Source organism: Phyllostomus hastatus, unplaced genomic scaffold, assembly GCF_019186645.2.
Source record: "Phyllostomus hastatus isolate PE091 unplaced genomic scaffold, TTU_PhHast_1.1 phas_contig_41, whole genome shotgun sequence".
In the NCBI taxonomy this organism is placed as follows: domain Eukaryota; kingdom Metazoa; phylum Chordata; class Mammalia; order Chiroptera; family Phyllostomidae; genus Phyllostomus; species Phyllostomus hastatus.
Window position 1 is genome coordinate 1,314,178 of NW_025333876.1, and position 14,232 is coordinate 1,328,409.

Here is a 14,232-nt window from a genome sequence, read left to right on the forward strand (position 1 = left end):
AGTTTTTAAAATGCTGGTGCCTGTGTCCTAGTCCCAAAAGTTGTGATTTAATTGGTCTGGGAGTTTTGCATAGGCTTTGAACTTTTTTAATGATTTGTGGGTGATTTTAATGTGTAGGAAAGCTTGGGAATTGTACTGATAGTTTGGAATGGTAGTGTATCATATGCTTATGTACCTTTTGTTTTTGCTATCTTGTGAAAGTTGTAACTCTGTGGTTCCCAAATTTACACAAAAGAATCACCTGGAGAATTTCAATTTCATTTTGATTATTTCTCTTATGTAGAAAAACAATGACTTTGTGTTTCAAATAACTTTTTATTTTGAAACACTTGGAGACTCAGGAAGTTGCAGAAGTAGTACAGAGAGGTCATATAAACTCTTACACTGTTCCTTCTTTCACCCAGATTCCCCTAGTGATTTAACATTTTGTATAAATATGGTACACTATCAAAACCAGAAAATTGACATTGACACAACATGTAGACATTTTTCAGATTTCACTAGTTTTTACATTCACTCATTTTTGTGTTCTCTGCAACTTAATCTCAGGTATGGATTTGTGTAACCACTGCCATATTGTCAAGTTACAGAACTTCCATCACCACAGAGGAGCTCCTTCATGCTTTCTCTTTGTAGTTGCTACAGCTGATTTTGTAAATTGAGTTGTATTGTGTAACCTTGTTGAACTTGTTTTTCAGTTCTAGTAGTTTTATTGTGGATTTCTGAGAATTTTCTACACGTAGGATAATGACATGTGCTAGTTATGAAATTAACTAGCAAGACAGTTTTACTTCCTTTCCAATTTGAATGGTCTCCCTCCCTTTCTTTTTTTGCCTACTGCACTGGGTAAAACCTCCATTACAACATTGAATAGAAGTGGTAAGAGCTGACATTCTTGCCTTGTTTTTGACTTTAGGAGGAAAACATTCAGTTCTTCACCATTAAGTATGATGTTAGTTCTAGTTTTTCCATAGATGCCCTCTATCAGGTTGAAGAAGTTGCCTTCAGTTCTAAATTTGTTGGACATTTTAATATAAATGGATGTTGGATTTTGTAAAATACTTTTTTTTGCATCTATTGAGATCATGTGGTTTTTGCATCTGTACTCATGAGGGATATTAATGTATAGTTTTCTTGTGATATTTTTGCTTGGTTTTGGTGATAGGGTAAATTTGGTGTTTTAGAATGAGCTGGGAAGTGTTTCTTCTAATTTTCTACGAGAATTTGTGAAGGATTTGTATTTCTTCCTTCGTATTACTTTCTATTCGTAGTTATACTTGTGAATCCTTTTGGGCTTAAGCTTCTCTTTGTGGGAAGATTTTTAATTCTCAGTCAATCCAGTCTTTTAATTTGCTATAAGTTTATTCATCTTTTCTCAATTTTAGTCAATTTTGTCAATTTATATGTTCTCAGAAATTTTCCTTTTCATCTAAGTTGTCTAGTTTGGCAGCATAAATTTGTTCAGAGAATTTCCTTATAATTCTTGTAAACTTTTGTGTGGTTGGTGGTGATCAATGTCTTCTCTTTCTTTCATTCCTGATTTTGCCAATTTGTGCTTTCTCTCTTTTTTTCTTGGTCAGTCTAAAGGTAAGTCAATTTTATAAATATCTTATGCTCTAGAGAGAATTTAACTTCAAAATTATTTAAAAATGATCATATCTCACATGTGTGACTGTGTTTTAGACTAAAGAATCTTAAAATGATGATTGTCTGGGACTGTTTTTAAAAGTTAAACTAATATTTACTAATATGTAAAAAGAAGACAGAAACTAGATTAAAATACAAAAGTAAATAAAATATCCAAGCTAAAGAATGGGGAGGATGGTGTTGATTTGTTATAAGCAAATTATTTAATTTAATAATAATAATTTTGCTTACCTTTTATTGAGTAATTTTATATGGTAGATAAATAAAATTTGGTTATTTTAATATTCCATAGAACATATAGGTGAATAGTCCAGTTTCAGACAAATACTAAATTGAAATGCCAAGGATAGGAAATAAGGTTGAAAATAATTATAGTCCTCCTTTACTGAGGAGACATTTATATTTTGGGTTGTTCTGCAGATATAAAGAATCTCACATAGTCACCTTGCCTATTTTACTGTTATTTTTTTTTTCCCTGTGAGTTCCCAAAAAAGGGGTGGGAGAAAAACATGACTTTCTTTGCATTCCCCTAGACCCTGATTCCTATAGACATGATATGCTCTTAGGCCCTTATGATGACCCTTTTCCACCTGGAGATGACACTCCTAATGGTAATATGAACACTGGCTATGTATGGGCATCAGAAATGAGTGAAGTGGCAAAGGAAGTAATGAGTTTAGAAAAAATGAAATTGAATCATGCTGAAAAACAAATGATTTCTAGAATGGTTGCAGTTCTGAAACCTTAAATGTTGAAAATTGGAGATGCCTTGTTTTCCAGTAATTTCTTACAGTATATTTTTGCCTTTTTAATACATTAGATTTCATTTAAAAATCACCTCTTAAACCTTCCTTTTTAGAAGAGTATTAGGAGAGATGCTTATTAATATGAATGTGTCCCAAAGTTGGCTTTCACAATTTTTTTCCCTCAGAAGTGCTGTAGCATAGTGTAGCTTAAAAAATATGTGTAGTTTTCCATTGCTTTCAGGAACGTCTGAAAGAATGTTATTGAACAGTATGACACTTTCAATGGGCTTTGTATAAAACCAGCCAAGCATTAGATTCATATTTTGTAGGTCCAATTAGCATTCAGATTTCAAATCTCTGAAGTGTTAGACTTATATATTATATTTTGGTGCTTGTTGAACCCTCCTACCGACTTCACCCCTCAATTCTAGTGTCAGCCTTAAAATATTTCTGGTAAATTTTTAATTCCCTTTCTTTCTTTCTCTTTCTTTCTTTCTTTCTCTCTCTCTCTTTTCTTTCTTTCTTTCTTTCTTTCTCTCTTTCTCTCTTTCTCTTTCTATCGTGTTTGTTTTTCTGGCATTGGTTGTTGATGAAATGAGGATCCTTTAACCCTTATCTGGATGGATGGAATGTAATTTCTGTTGCTAAATTGAGTAGAATTTTATTTATCCTAGTCTTACTAAAGTACTAAAATAAATCATAAGATTTAGCAAATTTCATTTAAATTTAAGTTCCCAGAATGTCTGAAATGAAGAATTAACTGGTTAAACTACATTTTTAAAAAGTTGAATAAGTCCCTGGCTGGTGGCTCAGTGGATTGAGTGCTGGCCTGGGATCAGAAGGGCCACAGTTTCTATTCCCAGTCAGGGCACATGCCTGGGTTTCGGGCAAGGTTCCCAGTAGGGGGTGCTCAAGAGGCAACCACACATTGATGTTTCTCTACCTCTCTTTTCTTCCTCCCTTCCCCTCTCTAAAAATAAATAAGAACGATCTTTTTTTTTAAAAAGTTCAATAAGTAGGAACCCAGAGCAGTTTGAGTTGACTGGACCATTTTGATCTGTCCCCTTTCTTCTCCACCAGAAGCAGAAACAATAATGCTGTCTCTTCTAAGGTCATATTTTAATGCTGTGTTTCTGGTTATAGAGTATTGAAGTTAAGCCTAGAATAGTTCTATTACTTTTTAAAGTCACTAATACTTTCTTGCTGTCATGTATAAGTTGCTTCATTTTCTTTGCTATTTTTTCTTTTCGATGAAATCTGTGTGTGTATATATGTATGTATGTATGTATATGTATGTATGTATTTAGTAGGCTTATTACTATGAGTTTAACTTTTGCTGATGATTGCTACTTTTGGAAGGAAAATAGGGATAAACTTCACAAATTCTTGTTGTGAAAGGAAGTGATAGGAGATGGGTAGCTTTATATGTCAGATGAGGATAGGGAATAGTCACAAGTGACTTGTCAGGTTGCAGACAAGTCAGGATAGAGCAATTAGTTGGAAGCCTTCCACTCTTGTTCTTACCAGAGCCACTTTATTCTAGCTGCTTGGAGTTCTGATGAAAATTTTATTTAAAAAAGAAAGTTCTGTTAAAAAAAGTTACAAAACCAATGGTAACTTTTGGTAACCAATGGTTTTGTGGGTAAGGGGTCTCAAGGTATCTTGTCATCAACGGAAAGCAATTAATACCACTTGGCTTTTGCTATTAATAAGCCAGTGTCTACTAGAGATTCTTTCCTTGACTGTCATGTGTTATAAACTAGGCTTTACTTTTAGAAGGAGAGGCCATTTGGGATGCTGTTAGTCCCCCCGCTTATCTGCGGGAAATACATCCCAAGATCCTCAGTGGATGCCTGAAACCACATATAGTACCAAATCTTGTATGTATTATGTTTTTGCTATATGTATATACCTATGATAAAGTAAATAAATTAGTCACAGTAAGAGATTAACAATAATAAAATAGGGCAATTATAATATATGGTAATAAAAATTATGCAAATGTGGTGTCTTTCAAAGTGACAAGTACAACGTAAGTACAATATAAGTACAATGTGCTGTGCTTACCTTTTCACTTAAAGGAGGCACTTTATGACTTTTCTATAGTATATCTGAGTTGTCAGCATCACTACTCTTATGCTTTGGGGCCATTATTAAGTAAAATCATTGTTACTTAAATACAAGCTCTGTGATGACATGACAGCTGATGTGATAACTTAGATGGGCAGGAAGCACATTGAGTATAGAGACACAGGACAAAGGGATTACTCATGTCCTGGATGGGATGGAGAAGGTGGCCTGAGATTTTATCATGCTGCTCAGAACGGCGTGCAATTTCAAACATATGAGCTGTTTCTGGAATTTTCCACGTACTATTTTCAGATCATGGTTGACCACAGGTGACTGAAACTGTGGAGAGTGAAACTGTGGATAAAGGGGGGGTGCCATGGCGATTGTTCAGCTTTTGCCTTGAAATAGTGTTAACAGGTGTGGACTTAAATATGTTGGCTGAAATTGCTTTTGGATCCTAGAATCAGGAATAAAGGCACTTTCTTTGAGTGGTTATTAGAAGTATGGCTTGCATACACTGAATTCTGTAATACCTCAGATTCTCCTTTACAAGGTTCTTGTGGTTCACCTGAAGATGATGATTCAAATGCTCTAAGGGATGCCTTTCACACATGTGTCATTTCTACTTCATTTAATGTTTTTTTTTCTTTTACCTAGTTCCAGTAAATGCTATTTTGCATTTTGGAACACCATGGGATGAACATATGTGCAGCCATATGTGGATGGCCCTGACTGGACCTACTCCCATGTAGTTTCAGATTCAGGGCTAGATGATTGATTCTCTTAGGGTCTGATGAGACATAGTTGCAACGCTGTCAAGAGCAGGGGCTTTGGGGCCAAACTGATTTGTGTTCATATAATGGCTTTGCTATTTATTAGCTGTGTGGTTTGGAGGACATTCCTTAACCTCTTTGAGCCTTGATTCCTCATCCAAAAAAACCATGTCTACCTCCTAGAGTTGCTATAGGAGTAAGGAGACCACTTAAGTAATTAAGGGTTGAGCACTGTACTGAGAATAGAAAACCACCCAGTAATTGGTAGAATGAAGAGCAACAATAGCATAGAACCAGAGACGTGGAAATAAGGAATAAACTGACAGTGACCAGAGGGGAGGGGGAAGGCTGACAGTAGTGGGAAGAGGGGGAAGGGTCTAGTCAAGAAACATTTATAAAGGACCCATGGACAAGGACAGTAGGGTGGGGATTGACTGTGGGGTGGGGGGTGTGGATGGAGCAGGGGAGAACAACGGGAAAATTGGGACAATGGGGGGAAAATTGGGATAACTGTCATCAAACAATAAAATAAAGGTACATCCTTTGAAACTGGTAAAAAAATAAAAAGAACAACAGTGGGAAAATCCTTAAGAAAGCTTCAGATCCATGTGTGTGTTTTGAGACTACACCTTCAGAAGAGGGCCAGAAATAAGCTAGATGTCTTTTTAAACTATCCACATATCTTCTAATAGGTAGATACCTTGAGGACGTAATAACTCAGTAAGAAAGATGATGACAGGCACCTCTAATGCTAAGTTAGAAATTTGAAGCCTGGAGTCTTAGTGGAAAAGAATAAATAGGGTAAAGTGTGGATAACATATATCAGTTTTCATAAGAGTGCATGTTTGCATAATAATTTTTGGTGTTAAGTGTGTTAATTGCATCACCATGTTTGATGCTTATAGCAGTCCTGTATGGCAGCTTATTATTCAAATGACCCTGGTTTGCCTGGGGGCAAGTGCCAAAGGCACACGCAAGGATCAGATATAGTGGAATTATTTTCCCTAATGGGTAAGACACAGAAAAGTTCATGTGGTCACACACAACCAGTGTATACATAAAGCTGGTCCCAGAATTCCTGATGATAGGGTAGGGCTTTTTCTCCAAGACAGGCCTGTCTGTGCCCCAAATTGGACTGACACTTGAAAGAGGCAGAACGGTTCACAGAGTAGGCAGAAGTTAGAGTGAAGCTAGACCCTAGGGATCCTTAAACCCAAGCAGGAATCCTTTTTCTGCTAGGTGGTATTTTCATGGGAAATTTCTTATTCCATTGAAAATTGTTTATTTTCTTAGAAAACAAATTTGAGTATATTTCTTTGAACAATTTTCCAGAGAAGTGTTCCTGAACTCGCTCTACTATGGGGTTTGGACTTTCTTGAAATTTCCCTGTGTTTTACATTTATAGTGTCCTTTTTCCCTTTCTTACAACCTGGACAGTATTTTGGAAGCCACTCTAGCTTTGTCGTTCTACGGATGTTCTTGTGATGGGGCAGCTGCGTACATGCCGTTTCAGTCTCCTCAGATAGCCGTAGCAGATAGTAATAGGAGTCAGGGCTATGGTTCCACCTAAGTAGGCCAGAAGGCTTGGGAGTGCAGAAGCCTGAAGGCACATCAGTGGAGTCAACGGCCTGTAGGCCAGAAAACTCAATTCAGTGAGATATGTTTGGATTCAACTGATTGAATCTGTGACCGCCTGTAAGATACTGTATTTTTGTCTAAGTTTACTTAAACCCCCTTTAAGTGGTCCTCTTAGTGCTCACCTACCCTCCCCCACCCCCCGAAAAAAAACACAAGGGTACACTTGACTTTGCTGGATTATGGAACCCAGCAAGCTTTATAACAAAGACACTAAATGACTAATCTCTGATACAGAGATAAATAGGCAGCTTTTTTGAGCGGTGTCTATTTTTCTATATATCAGAGATTAGTCAGTTGCAAAGAATCAGTAAATTAACAGAATAGTGGAGCCTTAGCCTACTCTTTTCTCTTGAAGGCTAACTGGCTTCTATTGGAACACATATGAAACATCTCAGGATTTTCAAGATCTTTACCATGAAAGTCCCTGACTGTGTCAAAGGAGTGGTCTTACTAATTCTTAGGAAATGCTTGCCAAGAGTACTTCTGAGTGTTTATTTTTAGAGTAAAAGTAAAACTTTAATTTTCAGTACTAAGCAGTGAAGATAATTTTTATGAAACACTAGTCCTAGGATCTGGAATTAAGACTTCATGGTCTCTGATATCTAATCTGTATTTGATACATTTACTGCAGTATATTAAGAGTTCTGGTTGTTAACCAGTGGCATTATTTACTACAGAAGTTTATTAAACTTATTGGAGTTTACTTAGGATTTTATTCAGTTATTTGTAATTGCCAAGTAAATGATATGTCTTGAGTTCAGTCATTTTCTTAAAATAAGGAATGTGTGTAATATTCTCCAGTTTTGTGCTCAGTCATCGATGGAACATTCATATACAACAAAGAAACACATGAGATAACTATTCAGGAATTTTAGTTGCAGTATTTGTGTGTTGAATGTACCTATAGGAAGGACAACAGGTTTTGGAATACCTTGCAAAGTCAGCAGGTGCTGCCCTGAAGCCTGATCTTACAGAAAGTTACAACCATTTCAAAGCCTTTGTAAAAAAGAAAAAAAAGGAAAGGAAAGGGAAAGGGAAAGGGAAAGGAAAAAAATGGGTTTTATTCCTGCAATATTCTGATAGGTTATGCCAGATGGCCAACAGAGTGGGGGAATACTAATGTTTCATCCTCCAGGAAAAGCGTTACTGGGGTGGCAAATTTCCTCCTCAGAATCAGAGCTTCAGTCATAAAATACCAGTATATAATATATGGGGTTCTCCCAAGCAATGGTGTAGAATGCATTATGCAGATAATATAATATAGAATTGTATACTTGAAACCTGTAAAATTTTATTAACCAATGCCACTGCAGTAAATTTAATGAAAAAACATTACACATGTCAAAATACTGGCAGTGTGCGAAATAAAAGAGTGAGTGAATTCACTGGAAACTGAACTTCTGATAAATGGAATACAAGTTAAAAAACAGTATACAAAGCAAAAAAGAAGAAAAACTTTAAAAAAATTGACCAAAGTGAGCCAACACATAATTATAATAAATAACATTTCCATATCCAAAAGAAACAGTAAACTGGTAAGAAATTTGGGGGAATACCAAATAAGGTTAAAGGGGACAAAGTCCACAGGAATAAAAAGTACGTGGTTTCAAGATCAAAATGATGCTGAACTAATGATCTGACTTTAAAGAGCTGCTATTTACATTACCCTGGGTATGGACTATCTCATGAAGCTCATGTGCCACACAGTCATGCCTTCAGGTTTGGGGCTGAGTCACTTAGGTAGACCCATAAATTAGTTTTTTAAAAAATAATATGGTATTAAGTTAGATAACTAATTTTGCTTTATTTGATTAGTTACATGGGGAGATTTGAAGATTGAAGCATAATATACATTCCTGTTGTTGATAAGCAGATATCCTCATGGTTTGTTTGACTAATAAATTATAAGTATCCGGAAGGCAGAAGACTGGTTCTTTATCTCAGAATTTTGCATAATACCTTACAGACTGTAGATGCTCGGTAATTTATTTTGATGTTAGAAATTTGGTAAGCATTCACTGCTGAACCTGCATGTTGACAGATCATATATCCCAGAACAAGCTTCTTTTGAAAAAAACTATTGACCTGTTATTGCTTTACTGTGTGTATACTTTCCTAACATTAATCTGTGGCCCCAAATACATAATAAAATACATGGCCTTATTTTATGGCTGGTTGTTTCTAATATCAATGGTGATAATAGCTGAGGATGGTGGTGTAGAAATCTCATTTCATAGGCCTTGGCAAGAAAGAAAGGTTTTAAATGGCTTCTGTTAGATTTGATTTTTTATTGTTCTAAAACTTTCTTCTGGGTGATTTAGGATTGTATGGAATACAGAAAGAGTGCTGTGCTTTGGTGGCGTAGAACCTGAGTTAGAATATGATGCTCTGGAGGGACTTCATTTATTGTATAATCTTGACTTTGTTTATAGAATTTTTTTGTAAGACCTTCTTCACTGTAAGATTATTTTTTAAAAAATTCTGTGTTTCTTAAGTTTCCTTAGTGGTTTCATTTTGTACATTTTTGCCTGATTTGAAGATTTTTTGGTATAAGGTAAGGACTCAATGTGATTCCCCCCCCCCACACACAATGGGTACTCAGTTATTACTGTAGCATTTGATGAATAATGCTTACTCCAGTGATTTTAATACCACATTTATTTTATATTGATATTTTATATTGAGTTTTGAGTAGGGATTAGTCAGTTTCTGCATTTTCTAATTTGTTCGAGCAGTACATTATTTTAATTATTGTAGCTGTGCAGATTTTTGGGATGTCAACCAATGGTCATTGGCACCAGTGTAACACCAACAGGAATCCTCAATTTGGAGTGTAGTGAAGAAGGATACTTCAGTGCAAACAGTTCAATTGTTATATGGTGTGGCTGTGAGTACAGTACATCTCTGAGAACAGCATGGCTTTGGAGCAGATCAATAATGTTACAGCTCAAGTATGAAACAGAATGCTTGGAGAACAGCACAGCTGTGAGGTAGCTCTGGGGTTTCACCCCACTCTGTCCAGACAGCTCTGCTCTACTCCAGTCCAGTATGGTCTGCTCCCCTCTGCCCTGCTCCATTGTGCCTCCTCTGCGTTATTTCAGTGAGAAGTCTGGTGAAATACAGTTTTTGGTGGAAGGGAAAGTGTGCTCGCTGAGCCAGAGAGAAGATGACTTATATAGAGAGAAGTCCCTACCCCTGGTCTCTGATTGGCCCATCCTTTTGCAAAAGAGGGCTCCAAATCCTCATAGTTTGATTGGTTTATAAAGCAGTGTTCTGATTGGTCAGAATGAAATTGCACTGATTGGTTGCTGAATATGCTAATGAGGGCATAGCTGCATAGCTCTGATTACACCAGGAAAGTCTCTTATGCATTGGTTGCATTAGGATTCCAGGAACTCCTTTATAAGGATTGACTCAGAAGGCAGGAACACTGTATAGGCAGACAATTCAGAGCAGAAGGTAGGAAGCTTAGTGCAGGCTTCTCCCTCAAGTGTGGGTTTGTTGCATGAGAGACCTCTGTTTAGAAAACGCTGCTAGGCTCTCTTTTTACATTTGAGCCCAGTTAGCCACCGCTAGCCTTCTTGATAGGTTATCTTCTTTCTCAGGGTCCACAGGTATCTGATAGGAATGCTCTGTGGTCTTCTTTTTCAGAATTGTCTTGTCTACCTTTGCTTATTTTTCTGTATTTTAAAATCAGCTTGTCTAGTTCCTAAGAGAATTGTTGGGGATACTTAAAAAACCTTCCTCTGTGATGAATCATGCTCTGGTTTCTTAGAGCCCCATCTGTGTGATAAGTCTAGAGACTTGGTTTCAAACCTAATTCTGACATTAAGTGACTCTGTAATAAAATACAGATTTAGGTTTTACTATTTTATACATGTTTACAAGTGCTTTAAAAGAATTACTGTGTACTTGCATGGGTTTTTTGTTTTTGTTTTTGTTTTTGTTTTTGTTTTCAGTCACTGGGTACAGCTCCTGTAAGAATCTTCAAAAATCTTTAGTGTTCCATTAGGGTCTTGATACTTGGAAAAGTTGGAAACAAGTGAATTGGAGTTCTCTGAGCTCTTTTTTGTTCTAGGATTCAATTCTAAGTAAATAAAAGTATATCATCAATGCAATCAGGGATTGAATTTAAATCATTGTAGCCACTGAAAAGGCTACTCTACCTAGAGAAATTACAGAAATGGTTCTTGGCAAGATCATTTGTCTGTTTCTTTCTTTTCCTCTGTAAGCAGTTGGTGTTTTGAAAGGAAGCATATTGTCTACATAAAAAAGTGTTCTCTAAAAACAGGATGAGGGAGTATGTTATTTTCGAAGCATGTAACATAATAGCATCTTAAGCAGAGTTAAGTACTTGAAAGCTTAGATTCTTTGTGTTGTCATAGTTGACTACCATGGTTGAAATAAGTGTGTATATATACATGTATCTTATTCCCTTTCTGAGTGTTCATTGTTAGGTTGAGTGAGAACACTGAACAGAATGATTGGTTTATGGGAGAAGACTGTCAGGCTATGATAATTCTCAAAAGTCAAACTTCACATTTTGAAGGGTAAATAAGTTCTATGGTTTGTATAATTTTGTAACAGATTGGAAAATAATGGAACAAATAATGAGAGAAAATTGGCCTTCATCTGTTGGTGAATGGTATTCACCATTAAATTAAGGTAAGTTTTTAAAATGAAGAGACAATTATTTTTGCTACTTCTGGAAAATTATTTTCAGGATTCATTAATTTAAAATTGCTGCAGTACTTAGAACATTCTAAAAGAATTTACCAGAAATCCTATAGTCCTGTCAAGGATAATATTCTGAAGTAGAGGGTGAGGTTTGGAGTTTGGTGAGTCTAGTTTATACCAGACTCAGTCTATTTAAGGAGTGTAAATGATGTTCTTGAGCAAGAATAAATGTGATAATCAGACAAATGTGATATGAATTACCATTACTGAAATTAGAAGACTAGCGAAGGGAGTTCAGGAAAAACAAGAATATAAGCAGATGATGATTCTACAGTATAAATTTGAAAAATTCAAGGTGAAAGTCAGTTTATTGAATTCTCAAATGCTGCTTGTGTGCCAAATAGGAATAGCATAGTCCAGGAATGTGGACCTTCTCAAGGTAAAGCTCTCGATGGCAGGGTGCATTTTCGTTCAGGAGCACGTGTGACTAGAGTAATCAGAATCAGAGTCCCATTCCTGCGGTGCAGTGGTGGTGACCGGCACAGCCTTGGGAGGTCTGCCCTGGTTCAGTCAGCTTTGGCCAGGAGGTGGCCGGGTGGGGGTCCCAAAATCTAGGGATTACAGGGGTTATTAACCACCTGTGTCTCTGTGAAAGTCAAACAGTACCGCAAAGTTGACTTTCATTTCAGTTGTCATCGCAGATTACATTTGGGAAATAATGTTTTTTTCCTTAGAGTCTAGTTTGATATAGTGGGCCCTCTGAAGTCTTAAAAAGCTTAATTTACAGTTTGCACTTATACCTCAAAGTCTAAGAGTGCCTATGTACCCCCATCCTGGTCAACACTCAGATTTTTTATATTTTAATCTTCGCTAATCTAGTAACTAAAAATGGTATATAACATATTGTGGCTGTAATTTGCATTTTTTATTATTTGATGAGGTCGGTTATTTCTTTTTTAAGTCTACTTTTCCTCTTCTGTTTTTGTTCACCCAAATTACTGGTTTACAGGGAGTCTTGTGTTTTGTGAGAGTATTAGTTTGGAAAAAGTTACAACTTATTCTGTCAGGCATGAAATTTAACCCTAAAAATGGTTTACCTTAGGATTGGCTTTGAGTGGGGTGGGCAAGAGCCAGCAAAGCATTGAAGGGAAGTGACAGAGTGGGGTGTCCTGGTGGGGAATGTTGTGATTGGTGGACAACAGCTTGGTAATGCATGCTGAGCTCAGTGGGGGTCAAGGACTGCCTGGTTTAGAAAGTTACTTATGTATGTAACCGGCAAAGTCCCATGGGGTCTGAGAGATCTCAGCTTGGTATGGCATTGTTAACAGATGCATTTGTATGAGGGGACTTGCTGTATATTTAACATTAGTTGACTATCAAGAATAAAATTGGTACAATGATAATATTTTTAGAGTGATTTTGCATTGTGTCTTCAAAGCGCAACATAACTAGGCAAGATTTTTGCACATAGTTCTCTTGAAATTAAATTAAAAACAATCCTTTTCATGTGTAGGTTGGGGTGTGGTGTACCTTCTTTCTCTGAGAGAATGTTGGATCTCATGCTTTGGATGGTCTTGAACACAGATATACTCAGTTTGGCTAGGTGTTTCTTTAGATTTTGATATTAGTGCTGTTGTGATGCTGCTTACATTGAATCAAAGCCAAAGTCGTGTGGTTGAAGGCATTTTGCATTTCTTTTGCATGAGTTCTTTGGGCATTCTCCCCTTCTGGATTTCTGCCAGTGCAATTGAAGGTTTGATGGGAAACATAAATATGCTTTTGCTTTTGTATGTGTAATTTTCTTCTTCCCCTTTGAAACTAGTTCCGTTGGGAAAGCTGAAACGAAGACCCATATCTGAATAGCATTCTAACAGTATTTCTCATTAATATGCTTTGTCAGTCCTCCGTTTGCAGGAACTTGTCAGGATGTTCTTGGTTTGAAGCCTGGATGCTTCAATTTCTGTCCTGCTAATTTCTTATCCGTGACCCTCTGCTGAGAAGGTTTATTCCCCCTAGTTAATCACACTTAGGAAAAAGGTTAGATTTCTGATATCTGTTTTCAGTTGTTTTTGTACTAATGAGATTGCTGCCTCTTACTATCTGTATAAAGATGTAATATAGTATTTGCTTTGCCTTCAGTAACTTCTTTGAATTTTGACCTTTTGAAGAAAAACCTAAAGGCATAAGGTGGAATATTGTTGATTATTGTCTTGCAGTAACCTTTCTCCTATAGATAGATGTCCTTCAGTGTCTTTTCTCATCTTTAAAATGTTGGTCCTAAACCAAAAGTATCTTCTAAAAATCTACTCATATAACAATCTTGATGAGATTTAAGTGTAAGGCAGATTTAGATGAGATCACCAAGGAAAAGGGCCAAGTAAATGTACCTAAAATCTGGTACTCTTATAATTTTCTAGTTTCTTCATTGTAAAAAATAGAAATGAAATGCCACACAAACTTTCTTCTTTTAACAACTAGTTATTGAACCCTTACTATGTGCCACATACTATTCTGGATGCTGGGGATACATCTGTGAACAAAATATTAGTAACATCCCTGCCCTGCCTTCGCAGAGCTGACATTTTAGTGGGAGAACTAGGCAATAAAAAAGATAAATTTAGTAAGTTACACACACATATACACACAGATCACACCACAAGATGATAGGATGCTATAGAGAA

The 14,232-nt window shown here is 36.4% G+C and overlaps 1 protein-coding gene across 4 annotated transcripts in view; it reads left to right on the plus strand.

Moving 5' to 3' along the window:
* The window catches only part of WASF3 (WASP family member 3), a 160,216-nt gene that overhangs the window by 20,663 nt on the left and 125,321 nt on the right, over positions 1-14,232 (plus strand). The window contains exon 1 of one of the 4 annotated variants that reach the window (XM_045844875.1): positions 11,971-11,990. The exons of the other annotated variants lie outside the window; for them this stretch is intronic. The gene's annotated coding sequence lies outside the window, so the exon portion shown is untranslated. Of the gene's footprint in view, positions 1-11,970; positions 11,991-14,232 lie in introns of those variants that run through there. 4 annotated transcript variants of the gene reach the window in all.